Source organism: Cynocephalus volans, chromosome 1, assembly GCF_027409185.1.
Source record: "Cynocephalus volans isolate mCynVol1 chromosome 1, mCynVol1.pri, whole genome shotgun sequence".
NCBI lineage: Eukaryota > Metazoa > Chordata > Mammalia > Dermoptera > Cynocephalidae > Cynocephalus > Cynocephalus volans.
In genome coordinates this window covers 33689560-33700881 of record NC_084460.1, presented here as the reverse complement: position 1 = coordinate 33700881, position 11322 = coordinate 33689560, and positions in this window count along the sequence as shown.

The following is an 11322-nucleotide window of genomic DNA, read 5'->3' as shown; positions in this document are numbered from 1 at the left end:
CTTAGGGTTGCTAAGAGAATTGGAGAAGTGATTATTTGCTCGTGACAGTATTTGGCACAGTAAATGCTCTATCAAGTTTGTATTTGGGTCCATGGACCTATAGAGGTCAGAAGTCCAGCCCTTTCTCCAAAGGTCTAGTTCATGGGGGCCCGAGTAAAGCCACACAGGTGGGCAGCAGGACAGACAGAACACCCAGGGAGGGAGGAAGGAGAAGAGGGGAGGCTCCCAGGCAAAGTGGGACATGGGGTAAGCTGGAGGGGATTCTTCTTTGGCTGGGAGGATGGACGGCTTTAAGTTGAGACCCTGATAGTATGTGCACGTGGTAGGGGAGGGGCAGGGAAGAGGGGGTGTGGATCCTGGGTCCCAGCCTCAACTCAGACTGCATTGCCACGGGACACAGGAAAGCCACTGCTTGGTCCCAGGCCTTGAGTTCCCTCTTCTTCTTTGAGATCAAGCCCCAGAACCATCTGGTCTTGAGGAGCTGCTTCCTACCCAACTGGCAATTGGGGCTGGACCAAGAAGACCAACTCCGCAAGTCTGAAACAGTGGCAGGAAGATGCAGCTGTGAACGTCACTCCGATTATCACTTCCCTTTGGCCCAGGCAAGGACTCTGTGCCCATTTTACAGATGACGACACAGGCTAAGAGACTGACGCACAAATGATGCTTCCGTGGCATCATTCATACCTTTCGGCAGCAGGGATGGGTTCCAGAGCCCTTCTGCATGCATAATAACCCACTTAAAGAAAAGAAACTCTCTGTCTGTTACCGTATCACACAAAAACAACTGGGTGGATTTTTCCACACTAGGGAGGGTATGTTTGGGATGATCTGACTTTAAATATAGGCTGCCTCAAGTATTCAGATCTCACATTGGGGTCTCTTGGTCTACTCAGGGCATCTCAGAGAAAAAGTAGCCACCATCAAGCAGGGCTGTAACTGAGGCACAAGGGGAGACAGATGGGAGAAGAGGCAAATATATTCAGAAGCCGAGCAGAGAGAGAAAACAGTGGCCAAGGGGTGGATGCTCCATGCACACACGTGCCATCTGACCAAGTTGCTGCTCTTCAGAAAGTCAAGTGCATGCTGTCAAAGTCACACGCTCCTCAGCGAGAGGCAGCAGGGCTTGTTTAATTAGTGATGATCAACTTGACCTTCCAACTTGGGTGTCTGAGGCAACTTCACACGTCCTGAACTAAATTGGTTTTGCCCCACCAAACCAGCTCCTCCCAAAGGCTTCTCATCCCAGACAATGACAACTCCCTCCTGCTCAGGTCCAAACCCTTAGGCTCATCTTTGATGCCTCTCTCACACCCACACTCAGTCTGTTAGTATATTGTGTTGGCTCTACCTTCAAGATATATCCAGAGTCTGACCCTTTCCCACACTCACCCTCCACCATCATCTGTCACCTTGATCATTGCAGTAGCCCCTCGCTTGTCCATGGGCTTTGTGCCTCCTTGCCATGTGATCTAGTCTCCACACAGCATCCAGAACATCCTGGGAGGTTCTTACCTCTGGGAGGTAAGCAAGGGAGGAGAAATTGCTGCCACTTTACAGATAGGAAAACCAAGGCCCAGAGGATAGAGGAGATTATGTTCTTGGGTTTGGGGCACAGGTGACCTATCCGAGGGCTCTGTCCATTACTTCCAGATGTCTGAGCAGGCACCTGCTGGTGTTTCTAACCAGATAAGGCCACTCAGCCCACCCTCTCCATAGAGTGCTGGCTCTCTGCCCATTCTCCGGAGTCAAGCCAGATGCAGAAATAGGCTTGTGGACACTGTGCACTTGGCTGGGGCAGGCCCCTGGATTCCACCCCTTTTTAGGCCATATCAGAGCAGTGCATGGTCCACTCTGGGCTGCTGAGTAGCCATCAGAGGAATTTAAGTTCCCCAGGGCCTGGAATAGGTCAGCCCAAGGCAGTCTGGTAAACCCTGGGTCTAACTCTGACTCACCGAGTGACCCTGAGCAAGTCACTTCTCTGTTTTGAGTTGCACCCTTTCCATTCACGTGGCACTCTAAAGTTTGAGCATTCTAAGAACAAGTCAATGAAACATGGGCTGCATCCTACAAGGTCAACAAATAACCAGAAGCCAGAAGATGCCAAAGATCATCTCACCATTGGCCTTTGGAAAGGTCTAGGGTGGAACGTCACAGGGCTCTGTCCCAGCTCCATCCTGTACCCATGTCTATTGAAGACTTTCAGGTGGAAAGATGGCCTATTTCAGTGTGGCTGGAAGGGGCAATAAGACATTGGATATCACAACTGGGGTGTCCAAAGACCTTGACCAAGCACCAGTGGGCTGAACATAGGAAGGTGTAATATAATGAAAGTGAATGTCAGCCCCTGTACTTGGACTCAAATGCCAGCGACTGAGCTTGGATGAGAAGGACAGGACTGAGACAAATTGGATTTAAGTCTGTGATTCTCCAGGGGGCATTTTACAAATCCATAGTGTCATTTTTGGCTGTCACAACAATCGGAGGCTGTAGTGACATTTAGGGGGGAAAGACTGGGGATTCTGGACACCCCACCATTCACAGAACAGTCCCACACAACAGAAATTTCCCCCACCTTCCTTATAACTTTCAAACGTCTACCAGATGAAAACCCACAACAAATATAAATAAGCCGGGCTTTAGTACATCACAATATTGAAAGGTTTTTACAAGTTACATGGAAGCATAAATGGAATAACGATGGTGACTCAATTATTGACTAATTTTCTCATTCTGCACAGCCTATCTCCAACTACATATTTAGAGGAAAGGATTCCAGAGCATGAATGCAGTTACTGCAAAAACAGTGAAGCCAACTGCAAATATTTAATGGAGGATATGTGTGACTTTTTTTTCTTTTTTTAAACAGGCTTGGAACCAAATATTAGTAAATGAGTAGAGATCCAAGAAATATTGAATTTTTTGAAGGCTGGTCCTTTTGAGTGTGTGTTGTGAAAAGTACATGTTGAGATGATTTACTTTAGGGTTACCTGTTGTTTTTCAGTCTTACTCAGAAATTGTCCCCTTAGGTGCGCCACATGACTTCTCCATAGTGCTGGATGGAAAGCTGCTTTTTCTGACTCATCCATGTATCACCTCTGCCTATGGAGAAAGGCTTTTTAAGACCTGAGGCAGATGCACCCCTCTGTTAGAGAATGAGATTCCAAAGAAGATGCTTTGTTCATCTGACCACACCACTACCCTGGCCTGTGTCATGAAATGGGAATTATTCATCACTTCCTCATTCCCTCCACTTGGCAGACTGCAACGTGTCTTGGCGTGTTCTCCCTACTTCAATTAAGGTTACTTCTCTCTTTCTCTTATCACATACCAAATACGTAGAGTCTATTTGTCTTGTCCTAACAGCAGGTTTCATTTTAATCTCTACCCACATCTCCTGCCCTTTCATTTCCCTGCACTTCTTATGCGTAAGGGTGTCTGATCTGTTTATATCTCTGGAATCCAAACTTATTTATTACGGGTAGATATGGCTTGGATGTCTTCATTATGCCTCTTTGGGTAGTTGTGCCTAAGAACGTACTGAAATGCACATTATTTTATCATAAATTACCTCCCCTTTTAAAGTCCTTTATATTACAGACTGGGCATTGTAGCAATATGTGTGTGTGTACGTGAGTGTGAGTGTATGTGTGTGTGGTGTGTGTGGAGGTTGAATTTTATTTCAGAAAATTAAAATAAAAATAAAAAGCATAAAAATATTAGATATAATAAAGGGACAATTACACTTGTAGGTTTAAACCCAACTGCAATGTGTTGACATGTTCTCCAAAAGACACGTACAAGAATGTTTGCAGCAGCACCATTTGTAATAGTCTCAAACTGGAAACAACACTAATACCCATCGAAACTGAATTGAGCCACACAACGGAATACTCCACAGCAAGAAGAACGAGCTGTTTACAACTACACACACAATACAGGTGCATCTTACATGAACATGCATTGAGTGAAAGAAGCCAGACACAAAAGAGAACATACTAAATGATACCATTCATATAAAGTTCTAAAACCAGCACAGCTAACCTATACTGTTAGAAGTCAGGAGAGAGGTTACCTCTGAGGGGTTAGTAATTGGATGAAAGCACGAGGGGAATTTCTGGGGTGATGGTCATGTCCTGTTTCTTGATCTGACATGTCAGTTTCTGAAAATTTATCAAGTTATACAGTGATGTGCATTCTTCTGCATACATGAGCAACAGAAAACAGAACAAATACGATGTTTAGGTATGTGCCTGTGTGTGTGTATATATAATATAGGTCTTCAAAACATACATAGAAAGATTAATATTATCTTTAATACTATTTGTCTATGAACTTTTTGAAGTACTAGTGTGTGTGTGTATACATACACACACACATAGAGAGACAGAGACAGAGACAGAAAGGGAGAGATAGAGAGGTTTATTTTAAAGAATCAGCTTACACGATTGCGGAGGCTGGCATGTCCCAAATCTGCAGGGTAGGCCAGCAGGCTGGAGACCCAAGGAAGAGCTGCTGTTGCAGTTCAAGTCTGAAGGCAGTCTGCTGGAGAATTCTCCCTTGCTCAGCAGAGGTCAGTCTTTTTCTATTAAGACCTTCAACTGATTGGATGAGACCCACCAACATTATGGAGGGTAATCTGCTTTATTCACAGTCTATTGATTTAAATGTTAATTTCATCTAAAAAAAAAAAAAGTGCCTTCACAGAAACCTCTAGAATCATGTTTGACCAAATGTCTGGTACTGTGGCATAGCCAAGTTGACACATAAAATTAACTGTCACAATGCTATACTTCAATTTTAAAAGTTATTAAAGGAAGGGGGGCTTTGAACTAACAGGGTTAAGAACCACTAATTTCGTTGAAGCTCATAAAGGGATCCACATTATGATTACAGTCACCAAAGAGCCTGTTCTACATTAGGTTGCGTGAGTAGGAGTACCATAACTAGATCAAGGAAGAGAATGCTCTCTCACTCTCTCTCTCACTCCTGATCTCTCACTGCTGACCAGTCATCACCTGGAGAGTTTTGGTCATTTCTGGAGACTACATCTTTATAGTGACCTAACTTGTCATTGGAATGACATGGCCAAGGGAGTAGCCAAGAGAGAATGATTGGCATGTCAAAGGAGCATGACTCACACAACAGAACAAAAGCCTTAAAAATGTGTGATCCCTCGCCCTGATAAAGGACATCTATGAAAAACAACTAACATCATACTTAATGGTAAAAGACTAGATGTTTTCCTCCCAAAGATCAGAAACAACACAAGTCATGTCCATTCTTGCCACTTATATTTAACATTGCACTGGAGGTTCTAACCGTAAGAAAATAAAATAAAAGGCATCCAGATTGGAAAGAAGTAAGACTATCTCTATCTGCTGTAATAGATGATGTAATCCCTTACAGTATATAGAAAATGCTAAGGAATCAACTAGAAAATTATTAGAATTAATAAATGAATTCAGCAAGGTTGACAGATATAAGATTAATATACAAAAATTAATTGTATTTTTATACACTAGCAATGAACAATCTGAGATGAATTTTAAAAAATAATTCAATTTATAATAGCAGCTAAAAGAATAAAATACATAGAAATAAATTTAACAAAAGTTGTACAAGTCTTATATACTAAAAACTACAAAAGATTATTGAAAAAAATGAAAGATGTAAATAAATGGAGAAACATTCCATGTTCATGAATCAAAAGACTTCATCATGTTAAGATGACAATGTTCACCAAATTGATTTAAAGATTCAATGTAATCTCTGTCAAAATTCTAGCTGGCTTTTTTTTTTTTTTTTTTTTTTTTTGCAGAAATTGACAAGATGGTCCTAAAATTCACATAGAATTGCAAGAGACTCCAAATAGAAAAAATAATGTTGAAAAGAATAAAGTTGGAGATTCGCATTTCCCAATTTCGAAACTAACTAGAAAGTTAAAGTAATCAAGACAGTGTGGTACTGGCATAAAGATAAACATATAGATCAAGGAATAGAAGTGAGAGTCCAGAAATAAACCTTTACATTAATGGTCAGTTTACTTTCAACAAAAGGGTCAAGATCATTCAACAGTGGAAAGGATAGTCTTTCAACAAATTGTGCTAGGACAACTGGATATCTACATCCAGGTCATACACAAAATCAACTCAAAATGGATCATAGATCTAAATGTAAGGGTCAAGAACTATAAAACTCTTAAGAGAACACATAGAAGTAAACTTTTGTGACCTTGGGTTAATCAAAGCCTTCTTAGATGTAACACTAAAAAGTACAAACAGCACAAGAAAAAGTAGATTGGACTTTATCATGATTAAAAACTTTTGTGTTGCAAATAATATCATCAAGAAAGTGAAAAGGCAACCCACAGAATGGGAGAAAATATCTGAAAATCACATATCTTATTAAGGGATATGTATCCAGAATATGTAAGGAAATTTTACAACTTATATAAATAATAAAAAGTCAAATAACCTAGAAATGGGCAAAGGATCTGAATAGACATTTATCCGAAGAAGATATGCAAATGGACAATAAACACATGAAAAGATGTTCAGCATAATTCGTCACTAGGGAATTGTAAATCAAAACCACAAGACACCACTTCACACCCATTAAAATGGCTATAATAAAAAAGAGACAATATTGAGTGTTGAATAGGATGTAGAAAAACTGAAAATTCATCCATTGCTCATAGGAATGTAAAATGGTACAACTTTGGAAAACGGTTTGGCAGTCCCTTGAAAAGTTAAACATAGAGTTACCATATATCCAGCAATTTCACTTCTAAGTATATACCCCAAATGAAGTAAAATATACATCCACACAGAAACATGCACACAAGTATTATCCGTTATTCACAATGTCATTCACAAGAGCCTAAAACTAGAAACAAATGTCCATCCACTGATGAATGGATGAATAAAATGTGATATATCCATTAAATGGAACACTATTTGGCAATGAAAAGGAATGGAGTCCTGATACATGCCACAACATGAATGAACCTTGAAAACATTATGTGCTAAGTGAATGAAGCAAGTCACAAAAAACAGCATATTATTAGTTCTACTTATGTGAAATGTCCAGAATAGGCTAATCTATAGCGACAGGAGATTAGTGACTGGGATGGGAGAGAGAGGTGGGAAGTTACTGTTAATGGGTGTGGAGTTTCTTTTTGGCGTGAAGACATGTTCTAAAACTAGATGGCAATGATAGACCCTCAACTGTGAATATACTAAAAACCATTAAATTGTGCACTTTAAATAAGTGAAACAAAGAAAGGAAGAATAAATCCTTGACCTATAAATTCCATGGCTGGAAATTTATTCTCAGGAAATAGTTGCCAGTAAGCTCAAAGATGTAGCTTATATCACTCAGGTTTCAGTTGTAGGAAGTAGAAACTGTATTCACGACTTTAAACAGAAAGAGATTTAATGGAGGAAGTTGGATTCTTGCAAAATCATTGAAAGATGCAAAGTGGCCCAGGGCCCCAGGGATGACTCTCAGAATGTCACCACCAAACGGGCCTGCCCAGGGAAGAAGCTGCCACCTCTATAACCCGGAAGTCTGGGAACTGGGACTTCAGGAATTTGTCATCTCAGTTGCAATCTAGGATCAGACATGACTGATGCTCCACTGCCATCTCTCAACAGCTATGAGCTCGTGACTGGGCACCGAGACGCAGCTGCAGAGAACCTCAATGCCTTCACAACCAGCAAAACCAGGAGGAAGGCTCTTGAGCAACGCTATTGCTCGAGCCCTCTCTATCCTTTCTGGAGTGTACTTTCTTACTAAGTAAACTGTTCTTCGTTTTTCACCTCTGGCGTGTCTTGTCCAATTCTGTGTTCGAGGTACCAGAAACCTGGACTTAACTGGCAGCACCTGCAATTTCCTCAGTTTCCCCTAGCATCTTATTTCCCTGATCAGGAACCCTGCAGTTTCCCTTAACATCTTGGTTCCCTGACTGGGAAACCCGCAGTTTCCCCTAATATCTTGGTGCATTGGCTGGGAAACAAAAAGAGGAAGCAAGAGCACCCAGAGACCACAGACCTGCTAAATACTCCCCAGATCTGAGGGAGCTACATGCTGACTTCACTGTGAACTCTGGGGACCCCCACTCATGATTTTGCTCTATAAATGCTTGTGATCTTAAGCTATCTGGGAGTTCAAGGTTTCAAGCTCCATTAGCCATTTCATTTTCCTTTTGCTGCTCAAATAAATGCTGTCCTTTATCACTACAAAAAAAAAAAAAAATCAGGAGGAAGATGACTTCCACCTTACTTTTGCCTTTAAAATCTCACACGAGTGCATTTGATGCGCATGACCTAATTGGTCTCCAAACCCTAGCTGTGAGGGAGTCTGGGAAATGTAGTCTTCACACTCCCAGCTTCTGCAGTACTGGAAGGTGCATAGAGGAGGTTGAAATGGCTGTTCAATGGCCAGCCCACCATACGAACCAATGGCTACAGGAATGGCATGGCTTGCAGTAGTAAAAAAAAAAAATGGAAACAACCTAAAAGTACAACAAAAGGAGTTTGATAAATTAGGGTTCATCTATCTGATGAAATTCTAGACAACCAATAAGTATGTTGTAGAAATACATGTGACTTGAAAAATGTTAGACACACACTGAAAAAAGGCAGGTGACAAAATAGTACTTATAGGCAACTTTCATGAGAACAGGAATCACTTCAGTCTTGCCCACTGCCTGGCACATGCTTGGCCCAGGAAGGGTGCTCAATAAACCTTTCTTGGATGATTGAGTGATTCCATTCTTGAAAATCAAATACATATTTATATGTTTATATATACACATATGCTTAAATAAGATATAGCCACACTGAAAGAGATACAACAAAATGTTAACAGTTGTTCTCTCTGCTGTTGAAGCTTGGAATAACTTTAACCTTTCTCTTTTGGCTTTTCTGTATTTTATAAGTTTTGGACAGCAAGCATGCATTAATACCAATTAGGGAAAACCATAGATGTTATGCTAAAGCCTTGGAAAGAAAACATGCCTGCCTCATTTCTGTCTCCCACAGGGCCTGGCAGAGCTGGGCCCGGAGTGGGCACCAATCCATGCTTGGTGACCAAGTGAGTGTACCTCCATGTGCTGCCTGAGGAATTCCTGGGTCTTTCTCCAGGAGCCCAAGGGTAGAATTGAGCTTCTAAGATGATCCGGCCACTAATACAGTAGCGCTTCTCCCATCTAAAGTTGGCCAAGTGCCAGTCTTGTGCTTACTGAGGCTGTGCCAGGATGAGGTCAGACTGAAGGGTCTTTACAAGTGGGATAAATGACTCAGTCCTGCCCCTCCTGTGTACCCATCAGGCCCTGGGGCCATTGCTGCTTTGGCTACCCAGGAAGGCCAGACATCACTACTATAGCTGTACTCAGCCAGGCAAAGGCTGTTTGGGGACTGAGAGGAGGGTTGGTCTGTCCTTCTCCAGGGCTGGCCCTGGGTGTCATGAGGAATCCCTCAGTGGGTGGTTTGTACCAAGTTCACTTACACAGCTGTTGAGGTTAAGAGGGCATAAGACCAGGATGAGTAAAGTGAGCATCCCCATAGGCTCTGTACCACACAGAACCACACGTAGGCCAGTGAGGTAAATGATAGGCCTCGGTTTCCCCATCTCATCAACAGCCAGCTTCTGCCTCACACTTTCTGCCAGTGGACAGGGCGCTTGGTAATGACTGGCCCTCTTCCTCCTGGGGGCCTTTGTGAGGACTGGAGGAGTTGCCAGCATGCCTGATAGTCAATCCCAGGCATCACTTCATTTATCACATCCATTAGCCAGATGGGAAACCAAAGCTCCAGAGGGGAAGGGACATAGCCAGGGTCACACGACAGGACAGGAAACATGTAAGAAGAGGGTTCCCATATCAATCATGATCTTCAGAGACTCCAGGGCAGTACCAAAGGGGAGGAGCAAAGAGAGGCATGTGGCAGAGCGCTGGGACTGGTCCCACTGGGGATAGCTTACTTCGCAAGATCTGCAAACATATCTCAGCCTCAGGCTCAGCCTCACCTCCAGAGACTGCAGGGAGCAAATGCTTCTGCTCCTGACCAGCTGTGGGTGCCATTTCCATTTCTGGCCTTAAATTTGCTCATCTTTAAAAAAAACCACTGGGATGATGGTAATCACTAAGCTCGAGCTCCACAAGTCCATGGTTAATGATTCCACCACTACCTTTCCAAAACTCAGCCCTGATCATGCCACTATCCTGCTGAAAAACTTGCCCATGGCTCACTATGACCTAAACTGAGCTTGGAATACAAGGCCCCTTGCGGACCAGGCCCCACTGAGCTCTCCAGCCTTGACATTCCTTTCAAGTACTCCCAAACTCCTGCCACACTGTTTGACTCTCCCTTCCCATGAATTCTCCAAGTCCTTCCTCACCTCTATGACTTTGCCCTTGTATACACAGACAGGTTCCTTTGCATGAAATGCTCCTCTTTGCCTTGTCTGCCTGACTAACTCCTACTCATACTGCAAAACCCAGATTAAATGTCACCTCCTCTGTGAAGCCTGCCCTGATCTGCCACTCAGAAAGGGTTCCTCTCCCATCTTCAGGCCACAAGCCTTCCTTCACCACAAGCCTGAGCACTGCTTATGAGAGTTACTGTTTACATAGCAACCTGTCTGTTTCTTCTTGTAACCTGTCTGTTTCTTCCACCGACTTGAGTTCCTTGATAGCAGAAACTCTTATTCACAACTCAGTACACAGTAGGCACTCAATAAATGCTTAATAATAAATTATGTAATAAGTAAATTAATCCCTAAAGAGCACCACAGCTCTGTCTCTAACTCTTCATGGGTCTCTGGACAATGTGAGTTCTCACTGGGCCCCAGTGTCCCTAGCCACAAAATGACAAAGCTCAACCAGATGGCTTCTGAGGGCACAGCCTCTCTCTTCCCACAAGCTGTGACCAGTCAAGGACCCCAGTGATGATATCAGCTCCCTTAGAGCTAACTCAGTTAAAGAGGAAATTGAGACACAGAAAGTTTAAGCAGTCTCCAAACTCACCACAGCCTGCCGTATGGATGCAGCACACACGCCCTGGGCATCCGTACCATGTCCAGTCACCATGTCAGGGAAGAGCCTACCAGGCAGAGGGAACAGCCAGTGCAAAAGCTGGGAGCATGACTGGAATGCTGAAGGAACAGCTGGGAGGCTAGCATGGCCGAGGCCGGGTGGGCAGGAGAGGAGGCCAAAGAACAATGGGGTCAGACTGGGTGGTTTCGGGGACCTGATGAGAAGTTTGGCTTTAATCACAGTGAAACGGGAGCCATTGCAGGCTCTTAAGCAGAGGAGAG